The 13,529-nt window shown below is 46.8% G+C and overlaps 1 long non-coding RNA gene across 1 annotated transcript; it reads right to left on the bottom strand.

Annotated features, from left to right (window-relative positions):
- Window positions 1-100: 100 nt before the first annotated feature.
- On the bottom strand, window positions 101-3,526 carry LOC121351654. Its single transcript, XR_005954817.1, has 4 exons — window positions 3,401-3,526; window positions 2,045-2,467; window positions 1,705-1,767; window positions 101-1,042 (listed from the first exon to the last, which is right to left on the bottom strand). It is a non-coding gene; the product is annotated as an uncharacterized LOC121351654 (long non-coding RNA).
- Window positions 3,527-13,529: the final 10,003 nt, after the last annotated feature.

Here is a 13,529-nt window from a genome sequence, read left to right as displayed (position 1 = left end):
CAGTATGCTCTGTTGCACATTTTGAATAATTGTCAGGCAAGAGACAAAAAAAAGAAAGAAAAAGGTTGTTTTTTTTACAGGGTAGAAGCAGGCACTTGGATAGTATAAAAATAAGCACTGTAAGTGTTTCAAAAATCAAACACAGTTCAAATAATGTGCTTGCGAAATGTACCTTGACTCTTAATTCTCTACCAGTGCTTGGTTTTGGTTTATTTGCTTTTATTCACCTGCCACATTCCTGAGTGACAATGTCTCCTGAAAGCATAAAGGGTGTGTACAACTGTTGCTTTACTGTTCTGGTTATACACTGTACTTACAATTATACAGGCAGGGCCACCCCAAAAAGCAGAGTGATCAGTGTCCAGCAGGGATGATTAAGGGTGAGACAGCTGTATCCAGTGTGTGGAAGAGGCAGAGAGGCACCTTCTTGCATTAGAGGAGCTCTGGGGGCAGGAGGAAAGCCCAGACACAAGCTATCAAAGTATGAGATAGGCATTGGTGCTGCTGCATAACTGGACACAGTAAGCCAGTGATGCAGCATGAAAAAAGAAGGCTGTGGGTTGTCCAGGGCTGCTTTTTAACTCTACTTGCTTTTGTCCTTGCATTGTCTGAGCTGTGAGGTTTCTCTGCACAGAGAGGCAGAGTGTGGATTGGTCAAAATATGAGATTTATGCATTTATACGCCTAGAAGTTCAGCAGACCTGCCTCTTCAAGATGTGCCATATATGCATGCAGATCCATGCACACTTAGATCACAGTCTGTGATTCCAAACCAAAACTTAGTTGCAGGACTTAAACCCAGGGGGAAGCACAAGCATACAAAACAGAGAAACGAGACAAGAGACAGAGAAGCAGATCTCTTCCAAGTTATTGCTAATGACTACACGGTGCTGTGAAGGCATGCTGTGGCAGTACCACAACAGCAAGGTCCATGGGGGCCAAAAGGAGTGCACAAGCCCTCTTCTAGAAACACCTATACATCTTTGTTCTATTCCGATAGTTTCTCCGGTTCTGCTTGCCTGGAATTTATCATAGACTGCACCTGTGCAAAAGGAAAAGGAAAAGAGTTATTTGGGAGCTTATTTGCTTTCGCACTGATGCCCAGAACTGACCTTGCCATTCTTCTGGAGGTTTTGTGCTTAGTACACCATGAACCCAGCAGCAAACCTCAAAGATGGTGCCTCTCCTGACTGACTAGAGGGCAATGAAGGAAGACATTCACTCTTTTACTCTTGTCTGCTTTCTTTCTTCTAACCCCCTCCTTCTCCCAAGAAGCAACCCACATTTCTAACTCACTCCCAAACTATTGTCTCACTTCACTGACTTTGAATTACCTCTGTTTTAATACCCTTCAGGATCAGCAGAGACAGCTCTCTTGAATAGGGGGGTGTGGGCAGAAAAAGTGCTGCCTCCCAGTTTGGAATAGAGGCAGCTAGAGAAGGTCACAAAGATCGCTGTCATTAAGCTTCCCTCACCTCTCAGGTAATTCCAGGGCACATTCACTCCATTGTTCCCCCACCCTCCCATACCTTTCCTTCCTCTCAGAGCACATATGGTGCCTTGTATCCCAGGCACTCTGCTGCTCCCTGTGCTTTTTTTCCTCCCAAGACACACAATCAGAGAAACAGTCCTGGGCTGACCATGATTCTGGTGTGCCCAGCAAAGCTGGCTCCATCCCCACAGAGCCCCAGCAAGGCACCCTACCTCCAGCAATATGAACTGCAAGGGGTCACCAGGCTTATGGATCAGCAGTTTTTCTGTGATCTCCTGAGAAAGAGACAAACAGGAGGAAAGAATTATTGATCTTTGGATAGATGGGTGCCTGCAGTTCCTGTTCCAATGCCATCTGCATTTTAAAAAGCAAGAATCTCTTCACACACCAAAATATTATCTAGGATAATTTTCTACTGCTTTTTCTTAAGTCTATACTTAAGAAAGCACAGGACAAGGAGGGGTCTGGGGCAGGGATAATTTGGTTCAAGCTAACTTTAGGCCAAACTCCTCATGTAAGCCTCTGGAAGGAGATGAGAAATATGTATTTCACCTGAAATATCTGTAGAATTTTATGTTCCTCCACATAATTCATGGCAACTTGATAGGGGTCTCCAAAAGCCTCTGGATTCTCCAATGATTCAAATGTAATCTCTGCTGCTGACAGCACAGTCTCAACGGTGTTACTGCCATCCTGTGTGGATTCAGAGGTGTGCATCTTGACTTTGAAACCTGAAGCTCACCCACGGGTGAGCTTTCCCTGGATGCAGACTATACAATGAGCAGGAAGTGGTGATCAGAACGTGGTGGCTTCTTGACAGCCAGCTGGTCTGCAGACACTGGCAATTCCACTGCAGATAGCTGGGCTGCAGATGCTGGTGCTTCCACGCCAGGTAAGTGATGGTGGGGATTCAACTGTAGGTGTGTGGTCCTCAGATTCCTCCACTTCAGATTCGGAATGATCGTCGAATCCTTGCTACAAAATTTAGCAGAAAAAGAACAAAAGCATTTTAAACATCTACCTCCACAGAATAGACACAGCATATTACTCCATCCTCTGCAAATATGCTGCAGCCACACTTAGAGCATGCACTAATAGGGTTTATTTCTGTGACTGGCTCCAGCTGCACCTTCTGTATGATCACAGAAACTCTACTTAAGCTCTGGCCCAAACCTTCATAAGTAGTCTGAACTATGCAGCAGTTGTATCTGTGCCTGATCAGCACTGACTAGTTTTCCTAGGGTGAGTCTGAGTGTATATTCTAGGTAGCTTTGTGTCTGCGGAAGTCCCTTGGATGGATCCCAGACCCGACTCATGACCTTTCCTTGCCTGTGACTCCTGGCGAGCCCTCTTATGTGCACGCTGCCTGCACTGTGGTTGTCCTCAGCTGCTGCCTCGTTCCCTGCTCGGTGCAGCTCCAGGTTTGGTCCCTGACAGCAGCAGCTGGAATTTGTGCAGGCTTTACGCATCTGCCCCTGGAGGAGCTGGCCGTGGCCTGTGCTGTGTCCATGCCCCACACGCCCATCCCCAGCCCTGGGACTGAGCGCGGGCAGTCTCGCCCTGTTTCCTTCTTCCATCCCGAGTCCCGCTTGCTCCAATGTTGCCTGAAGCGGGGCGCTGGGTGAGGACCGAGGGGGAGCGGGAGCTGCGCTCACCCTCCTGGAACTGGGAAGGAGGGTGTAGTTCCTGGGGACAACGGGCTGTTGACAACGGGATCGCTTCGTGCACAAGGGAGGCGGCGGGCCGTGGGAAGCCGGGCCGGCTGCAGCTCGGGAAGCGGGGGGAGCGGTTCCCGGCCGGGGCTCTCCCTCACCTGCACCGGCTCTGCAGGGAAGGGCAGGGGGCGAGGCGGGGCGGTGCAGCCAGGGAAGCGGGGGGAGCAGTATCCCGGCCGGGGCTCTCCCTCACCTGCACCGGCTCTGCAGGGAAGGGCAGGGGGCGCTTCGCCCCCCGCCCGCGCCGGCTCTTTCTGCCGCTCGCCGCTCGCCGTAGCCGGGGAGAGGTGGGTGGGCGCGGGAAGCCGCGGCGGTTGCCGGGGTAACCGCCGTCACGTGCCTGGGCGCGCGGTGCGGCCGGCGTCACGCGAGCGCTGAGTGCCGCGCGGCCATCTTGGGTGAGGGCGGAATTGTGGGCGGAGTTCCAGGGCGGGGGCGGCGGGAATCCCGGAGTTCATCGGAAAAGATCAACGAGCGCCACCCTGGCAGCTGGACCATGGCAGTAAGTGCTATGTCCAGTCTTTGCTTAATCATTTTCAGGGACGGTGACTCCACCATCTCCCTGGGCAGCCCATTCCAATCTCTATTCACGTTTTCTATGAAGAAATTCTTCCTGATGTCCAACCTAAACCGTCCCTGGCACAGCTTAAGACTGTGTCCGCTTTTCCTGTCGCTGGTTGTCTGGCAGAAGAGACCAACCCCCACCTGGCTACAGTCTGTTTGCAGGTGGTTTGTAGAGAGTGATAAGGGTCTCCTGAGCCTCCTTTCCTCCAGGCTGAGCATCCTCCAGCTCCCTCAGCTGCTCCCTGTAGGACTTGTGCTCCAAACCCTTCACCAGCTCCATTGCCTTCTCTGGACTCTCTCCAGCACCTCAGTGTCTTGTAGTGAAGGTGCCCAGAAATGGGCTCGATTCAGAAGAGACAGGATTTGAGGAGCGGCCTGCCCGGTGCTGGGTGCAGGGGAACAATCACTGCCCTGGTCCCACTGCTCACACAATTCCTGAGACAGGCCAGGATGTCACTGGTGGTGGTGCCTGGGCCTGGTCCTGGCCCTGGCTCTGGTTCTGGTTTGGTTCTAGTTCTGGTTTCGGTCCTGAAAAAGGACACATCAGATAGCCTGTACAGGAAAGCAGGGAAGCAAGAGGTAGAATAGTTGAGTGCTGAGAGAAATATTTCCGTGTACATTGATGTGAGAGGTACTTTTTCCTGTCCTCAGTTTTACACAGATCCAGACAGTTTGTGTTCTGCGTGATGAACTTCGTCAGAAAAAGCAAATAAACATTCTGCCAGTTTTCCCCAAAGAGGAGATGAAAGGATAAAGATAAAAGCTCTGCTGGGTTACCACAGTAACCAGCTTCTGACATATTTTGGTTCATGCTCCAGTCTGACAAGAGCTGGGTTTGAAACAACTGGCTGAAAGTGCCATGGGGGCTTATGGGGATGAGAGGAGGGGAGATACAGGACTTCAAAAGCTCTTCTAAACTTACAGATGTCACTTCCATTCAGAGTAGTTCACTTTGTGTGTGTTTTTCAGGTTATACCATTGGCCTTTTAAGAGAAACAGCTGCCTCACTGCTCCAGTACCAGGTTCATGACAAAACTTACAGATGTCACTTCCATTCAGAGTAGTTCACTTTTTGTGTGTTTTTCAGGTTATTGGCCTTTTAAGAGAAACAGCTGCCTCACTGCTCCAGTTCATGACAGTGCTGTTCAAATCCTCAGCCACGCTGACCACTTAGTTCATCTTGCACTGGAGCACTGCTGTTTGCACTCATGGGATGCCAGGTCATTCCCTCTCTGATCCCTTCTTGCATCTCCCATTTCTCCATGTGACAACGATGGTTCCAGACAGCACGGGACTGCCAGCTTTTTGTAACTGCTGGTACAGTTTTATCTGAAGGAGGCATCCTGATATCTGTTGTGTGTTAGGGTGGTTGTGTGTTGAGCTGTCCCAGAGCTGTGTTCTCCACAGCATAACTCCCTGCAGGACTTCTCCCATGGGTTTCTCCTCTCTATCCTCTACTGGACGGGACTAAGCAGTTCTCAGCTGCCTGCTGGCTTCAAATAGTGTCGTGCTGTGGGTAAATCTCGAGCCCCATGTGTTCCTTTCATCTGTGCCTCATTGGTAAACAGCAGATCTCTCCATTTCCAACCCCACTGCCTACTGCAGGGATCTGGCTGCTGGGTCTGGAAAGCTAGGATTTTGCACAGGGAAGTAAGATGAATGACTCTATTAAATAAACATCACTGCTCTGTTTATTCTTTCAAAAGAACAGATTAAAAAAAACAGAAGATGCATTTTAAATGCATTAAAAATTCTGAGCAAAATAATGCCTTAAATACAAGGCTCATGTAAGATAAATCACATGGCTTTTTTCTATAGAAGCACATGGAAAGCAAAAGCATATTATTATATCATTATTTATATGGCACCATATGCTAAGTCTGGAACTTAAAGACTTTGAAATAAATAAGAAAACACCAGCTGCAGATTAGCAATACACTCCTTTATTGGGAGTCACTGTGTAACTGTGGCTATCATTCCTGCTGTTAAGTTAAAACTTAAATAAATTGTCAGAGAAATAAGATAGCCATTAGAGATTCAGTGCCTGTCTCCTGGGGACGCTTTTTCTAACAGCTGTAACAAAGACATGCTGCTGGTTTTGTCCTATCTCTGTAGTAACTCACTGCATTTGTCCCTGCAGTATCGCACAGTTGTTCAGTAGAGATGGTTGAGCTGCTCACTATAAATAATGTTGCTTAACAATGCGGCCCTTTTTGGGTTAATAAATTATGCTCAAACCACTCTTGAGCCTCTTTGATTGGTTTCTTGCAAGTCTGCAGTGGAGAGTTGGAAGAAATCACTTTCCACAGTCTGTTTACTTTAAATATTTCTTCTTATTTTATTGAGCTGTAAATATACGTATGTAATAGCCAAATCCTGAAAGTGCCTATCTCAAATTCTGGTCACCTCATCCGCTACTTGAAAATTGTAATGAGATGCATGGAATGAAACATATCAGCAAATTTAAATGGCATTGCTTAAAGGGCCAGAGGGCCTTGATCAGCACCAGGCTGGGTGATTTGTTCCTCTCCTTTGTGCGGGATTTGCTGTCCGAAGCTGGGGTTTCTCCCAGGCTGCTGTTGGTGGTCGGAGCAGGGAGCTTACCTGCCGCACGATCCGTGAGCTGCAGCAGCCCAGTCGATGTCCACAGCCGGGGCCTTGCTGTTCTCTGTGCACTGCAGCCCCAAAACTCTCTGACCTGTGCTTTTGCACAGTTGCAGCCAGACATAGTTAAAGCCTTCCTGAGCTCTGGTGAACAAAGAGCAGGTTTAGGTCACGGAACAATGATCAAAAAAACCCCCAGGCTGTGAGGCAGAGGCTTGGGGCCTTTGGAGAGACATCTCTGCTCATGTGTGGGGTAATGAGGCTGCCCTGCACGTTGGTTCCTTACCTCAATGGTGGGTTAATTGTTCTGCTCTCGATCCAGAGAGTTTTGAGAAAAAAAAACAGGCTGGGAGGAGAGCAGGTCTTAGTGCAAGAGAGCGGAGAAAGCCAGCTCCTGTATGAGGTAGAGGGCAAGGGGAAGAGAGATGGCTGGGGCTGCTGATTTGCATCTAGACCGCTCCTGTACCAGTAAACTTTGATGTAGGTGTACTTCTGGCAGCGAAGTTGAAGAGGAGACACCTGTACCCAGGTGGCTCTGAGTGTTTGTGTGCTGGCAAATGCAGCTCTTCCCGCAGCACTTCCCGCAGCTCTGCCCGCGTTTCCCAGCAGAGAGCAGCAGAGCCTCGTCGCTGCTCGCAGGGCCTCGGGGTGCGGCAGCCTCCGAGACCTTGTGGCAGCGCTTGCCTCCGCAAAGCACAGCAGCAAACCTTCGCTGAGCTCGCAGGCATGCCAGTCCTGTCAAGAGCATTGGTGTGGGCAAACAGTAGACACATGCTCTCAATAGCGAAGATTCGGGGCTTTCCTGAAAACCAAGATGTTTGCAGAAATCTTAGTGAGACCTTTCTTGAAGGGGTGTTTTCCGAATTGTCTTTCTGCTCAAAGTTTCCTGAAAGGGAGTGCCTCAAGTATGGCTTCAGAAAGTGGGGGAAAAAGGATAAGCAAAGCTCTTTCATAGATGACCAACACGGACTAGGTAACCCCTCAAGGTCTCCTTGAGTCCAGTCTTCAGCAGTGCAGGAAAAAGATGTGTTATTAGCTTCTGTGTTTGGAAATATTTGATTTGGGAACCTCTTCACCCTACCTTAGATTTAACCCTTTCTGTTAAAAATAAAGTTTCAACTGATTATTTTTCCCTCATTTGTAATATTACCAAGAATGTTACTGGAGATAAAGATGAATGAAAAAAGTGGGATAGTTTCTTTGCCCAGGTGTCAAAACAAATTAATCTGTGTCTAGTTTAGATGACATTCTCAAGGAAAACAAGACTATGTTCCCTGTTTAGAAATTTACCTGCTGTTCCTATGGCAGTTAAATAAGTCAAATTTGGGATTGTATTAGAAGCTCCTCAACAGTATTAACTGGGACTGGTTTTGTCATTTCTTAATTGTCCCATTCTAGTTCCTGAAACTATTATGGTTTTATACATTCTCTTGGAAAATAATCACAGACCTTCTGGGAGGCCCAGTCCTTGTAAGGCAGAGGGCTTAAGTTTGGTCTCACCATCACATGGCATGAGAGAGAGGGGATGCTGTGTTCTGGCTGAAGTCCACAATGAACCTTCATCCAATCATGTCTCCATCAGCTGTGAAGCCTCAGAAGGAAGGAAGGGTCCAGATGTGAAGTTCAGCTGAGTGAGTGGTGCCTGTGGAGGATGCTGGGCATAAGGACAGCAGCTGGGTACTGGGAAGACTCCGGTTTGCCTTTTTGCTCCATCCTGTGAATGCTGCCTCATTGCTGTGCTCCCCTCTACTGTGAACCCGTTCCTGGCACTGGAAAGGGAGGCAGGCATGATACGGAACAGGATTTTGGAAGGCAAATGTATCATGCAGTGACAGCAAGACCTTGGATAACCCTGTCAGTATGTCCGTCTTGAAGAGCCTGTAATCCACAGATGGTTGTGAGGGGCTTTCTGCATTCTTCAATGCCTTGTGGCCAGAGAACCCTCTTCACCCTCTCTTCCCCACACCCCCCTATTTGGCCTGTATGCTGTGCTAATTTAAAATATGATGCAGACCACCTCAGCCCTGGGGTCACTCAGCTGGCCTCTACAGCCTCCCACCACTCACCCTAGGTAGGATCTGTCCTGCTTTATTGGTGCAAATGGTACTTTGTCTCTGAATCGTAGCTGTACATGGGAAAGGTGCAATTAGCTGCTGCAAGGAGCCAGGCCTGTCTGCCTTTCCTTGTTTAACAGAGGCTTTAATTAAAGACCCCCTGATGCTAGAAAAGCACATTAATTATTCATCTGAAAACATTTACATAGAGTCCCCCGTTTCCCTTCTTCAATAAATTATCAGCTTCACATCTCCATAATTCATCAAAATGACTAAAAATACATTGTCTCAGCCTCCATCACCTCCCTTTTCACTTTGTCTGTTCCAACTGTGATGAGTTCAGTATCTTAATGTGAAGGTCTCCTACTGCTCTTAAGTAAAAAGGGAGGATGGAATACAAGGGGGAGAGAGAGAGGGAAAGATTTGTCCCCTGATGGTAGTCATGCAGATGGCAGTAATTTTTGTTTTTTTTCTTTCCCACAAAACTGGCATGATCCTGGGGTTTGAAGAAGCTCATTGACTATTTCTAATAAGGAAAAATTCACTGAGAGGAGGAGAAAATATGTTTCCAGGGGCAGAAGAGGTCTGGGTTTAGATGTTTTCTATGCTAAGATGTAGACAGCCTGTGTGATCCTTAGCCCAGCAGTTAATCTCCCTAGATCATCTCTGTACCTCACCTGTAGACCAGGCCAGCAGTTCCCTCTCTGCCTGGTAGAGGGATGGTGCTTTGCTAACTATAAGCTGTTCTAATATAGGTGTGTGAAAGAGAAAAAAACAGATAAAGTTAGGCAGAGGGAGAAGTTTTGCAGCAATTCACAACAAAGATGTCACTGCAGGCACAACTGAGGGAAAATTCACTGCAAATGGTTTTCTCCAATGCATTTCACTTTGTGACAAAATGAACCATCACATGAGGGAGGAAAAAAACAGTCCTCTGAGAGCTTGTTTACATGGGGAGTTAGACAAACTAGTGTGAGGTGTGAGGTAATGTGCAGAAGTTGAAGTGCATTTAACTTCTCTGTGTGGGCTCTGATAAAGAAGGAGAATGGCCGTGGTTCACTGTGGGGACAATGAAACAAAAGCAAAGCAAAGGTCAGTTTATCTCTGTGTATATCCATGCAGGGCTTAACATGCTTTCCCATGCACTCATTTCACATTTTAGGTAATTTACCTTAACTTTCATGAATGCTCTAATCTGCAGGGATTGGAGAAGTGCATGCTCCACCTGGCTCTGAATAACTACTGTTCCTGGAAAACCTGGAGCAGTCTCAGTGCCTACAGAAATCAGAGCAGATGTGCTCTCCTGAGAGCATGGGGTTCCAGATGCTGCAAACAGGTGATTTTCTAGGATGATGGGTGGAAGGAGGCAGGATGGATACTGGCAACTTTCTTGGGATGTGGTCAAAGAGGGCATTAGAGAATGAACCAGGAAAGAAATGTTGACTTCAGAGGGTTTGACCCACTTACCTTTAAAAGTTCAGTGTTTTCAGAGGGAAATAAAAAGGTTTATTTTTGGCCCTGAGCACACACAGGGGCTAAATCTGAGACTAAAAATGGGGTGGAACTGATTACAAAGAGAGTGATACAGTTATCTGAAGCATTACTTTATTGACTTCTGTGGGGTTTTTTCTTTCTCTTGCCCTTGTTGCTGTTTTAGATGGGCTGTCTTGGCTCAGCAGTGACATGGTGACAAAAACCTTGTCCGATCATGAGGCTATGTCTAAACCTTGGGCACTGCAATCTTAGAGCTGAGAGACTAGAAGCCCTTCTGGATTCAATACATTGATTAAGTTTCCTAAGATAAAATATCATCTATTGCTTACCAACTAAATTATAGTTTAGATTATTTTATTAAGGGATGTGAATTAGCATTCTTCTGGACGTAAGAGAAACATGTTTTTGCAAGCAATAGTTAAAAGCTCCCATCCTTTTCTTCCATCTAAACAAATTGGATTAAAATTTTCTGTAGTGAAGTTTTTTAGCACTTATATTATCCACAGAGACCCCTTAAAAATTATCCAGACAATGGCTTTCATCCAAATGTATGTAAGTATCAGTCTTGAAATACCTCACTCACAATCCAGCCTTTGCTGTTAAATTTGTATTGGCCTTAACATGCTTTGAAGTAATAATCAGTGCTGTGTCTCCAGGGGGATAGGACAATATGTAATTGGCTTAAACAGAAGGAAGATCTCGTTAGACATTAAGAAGCCTTTACTAATGGTACAGTAATTAAGCACAGGAATAAATGGCTCGAGGCCTTCTGCCTGTAGAGAAGTTTGGATGAACACACTGAATCTTGTCTTCTCCCACAAGGAAAGCAGAGATCATTCTTTGCAGTTTCTTTCAACTGTGTTTTCTATGATTCTGCAAATGTCCACAAAGTTTTCTTGCCAAAAATGGCAATAGAAGCATTTTCATTGCCACCACATTGTCATTGAAAATGCTGCCCCATCAGTGCCCCAGCGGAAGAACAAGCTGAAATAACAGAATGCCAATGACAGCATCCTTTCTTTCCAAGCTGGCAGGAGCAAGTCATTCTGGAAGGTGATGTACATCTCCCATAACCCATGCTCCAGCTTCCTTGGTTGAGCCAAATTGTCTTCCCTGCTTGTCAAATGGGAGAAGTGTTAACGCTGTAATTAGAAACATTAAAGCAATCAAAATGAGCATACAGGCATAATTAAGGCACTATTGGTTTATGTCCCCGGCAGGCATTCTTTTAGAATAAATGACTTTTTGGTTTAATTTAAGCCTCTTCCAAAACATCACTAAAACAAAAGGGCAAAGGAGTTTCTATCCATATATTCACCAGTAAAACTACTTAGTTTTCAATCTCATAACCTAGTTTATACTGGTAAAATTTCCCTGCACTGACTAAATAGAGGGTATTGCTGAATAAAGAGCTTAGCTTGAGAAGAATGAGTTGGGTCTGGACAACAAGAATCAAAGAGGAGCAGGAGAGACTGCACTGGCTCTGGATCAAGCCCTTCATAAAAGAGAAATTATCTGTGCTGTGCCAGTTGGACATGATATTATGAAAGTGCCATTTTTTCCTGAGAAGGAAAGGTGCACAGAATAATTAAGAAGGCTGGCAGAGTTTTTTCCAACCTGGGTGGGTGAATAAAGGAGAGATGCAGATCAGGAACATCAGGTGAGTATGGAAGAGCTGCAACTCTTCTGCCCCTCTGTAAGTCTAGAGTGGTCTTGTGCTATGCAAGAGGTTGAGCCCCATTCACAGTGCTCACTGGGTTAAGCCTTGGAGAAGTAGATGCTCAACTCTGACTTGCTGAGGCTTTGTCTGCAGAAGGTAGCCACAACTTGTCTAATTGAGAAAGATGGGCCCAGCACTGTGTGCATGTATATGTGGTGTGATTTGGGTGCTGATAAAGAAGCAAAATTGGCACCCATTAGAAAAGTTCTGCCTCTCGGTTCCTCATTCTGCCATGGGAATACTTTTTATTGTGATCCTGGTAGTTGTAATGGCCAATTCAGCTCAAGAAAAAGGGCTCCGGGTTACCCAGGGGTCAAGGCAGGTTTGCTTGCACACAGTAGCTTCATATAGAATGGGAATATGCACATCCAAATGTGTGAATATTGTGCCTTCAGCTCACAGGAAGGTTGAGTGACTGGAGAACTGGCATGTGGACTTTATTTGAGGTTGATGCTAACCTTCCCACTGGTGGGAGGTAATAAGATCTACTGAGTATTCCTAATGGTCTGGGAAGAATATTCAAATTTGACCATCTCTGCAGGGATTTGATCTTACAACATGTTCTCAGAAATGTCTTCCTTGTGTCCACTCTTCCCTGTTTTAATAAAGTTCGGGTCTTTGATTTATCCTCTGATGAGATCCCATGCAAACCCTCAATCTGTCTGGTCTAGGCAAGAAATGTAACGGAGCCAGCTAATGGTGATGCAGATGGAAGGACGTGGCCACTCTCTTTGAGGACCTGCCTTCCTGCCAGGGTTAACAAGGCCTGTGTTAGCACTGTGGGGTCACTGTCCCACTCATGGCTGTTCCAGACTCAGCTGTTTGCCCATAAGCCAGAAGAGTGACAGCTGCACAGTTGGCATCTCCCACCACCAATTCCTGGACTTGGCTGCTGTGAGCTGCAGGCTAAACTCATCATGTATTCCTTCATGCAGGTAATGTGACAAGCAACAGGTACTGCAGGATACTGCTGCAGCTTCCTGGTCCTAGTACTACCATCACAGATACCAAGTACCATTCATCAGGATCTGCATGTTCCTGTGCTGGACAGCTGAGAAGAGATGGCAGCGTAAGCCACAGAGGTAAATAACAAACTCTGAGTCTGAGTTTCATTATAATTCTTCATGCTAAAAAACGAGCCATGGTAAGAGTCAATGGGTGTACCCTTCCTCCCCCCAAAATTGACTAAGCAAGAGGTTCAGGGATGCAAGGGGAATTTTTTGGCTCATATTTCGGCACACGCATGAAGACTAGAACTGTAGAAATGACATTTGTCTTTGCTCACTCTAGCTCTGGCTAAGATCTCTGCAGTCATAGAATGACTGGAGCAAGTAACTCCCTTATCCCAAAGCTTTGCCCTGTTACTGCTTCCCCTGCCTGCTTGGCTTAGGTTGCCTGGGTTAGTATTGCTGAAGTTCCTGGACAGAGAAAGAAGCACAAGAGGACCTTTATGCTGTAGACTCTCCTGCAGCATCTCTGCAGAGGGGCACAAATGCCACTCCTCTACCTCACTTTTTTTTGTCCCTGTCCCCAATGAGTGTCGCCACAGCTGACGTGCCATCTGTACTGAGCAGACTGATAGCCCTTTCCCTTGCCCTCTGCCCTCTGCAGAGGCAAGGGGCTGGCAACTGGCTGCGACAGACGGGCAGAAGGACAAGGTGAACGTCAGAGGCAGCACCAAGAAAATCCATCTGAAACCTTGCTCCATATGGGGAAGTACAGTTCCAGCTGTTCAGCCTTCAGAGTAAGCTGGCTCTGAAGCTGCTGCTACCCTGACTGTAATGCTAGGCAAGCACAGCTCCATCAGAGCTGGTGAATAGGGGGAAAGCAGCAGGGGTAGCAGCATCACGCTGGTACAAGGAATCTCGTGATGCTATTGCTCCCCA

Source organism: Pyrgilauda ruficollis, unplaced genomic scaffold, assembly GCF_017590135.1.
Source record: "Pyrgilauda ruficollis isolate IOZ18807 unplaced genomic scaffold, ASM1759013v1 scaffold17, whole genome shotgun sequence".
NCBI classification, from domain to species: domain Eukaryota; kingdom Metazoa; phylum Chordata; class Aves; order Passeriformes; family Passeridae; genus Pyrgilauda; species Pyrgilauda ruficollis.
This window is presented reverse-complemented; position numbering and strand designations above follow the sequence as displayed.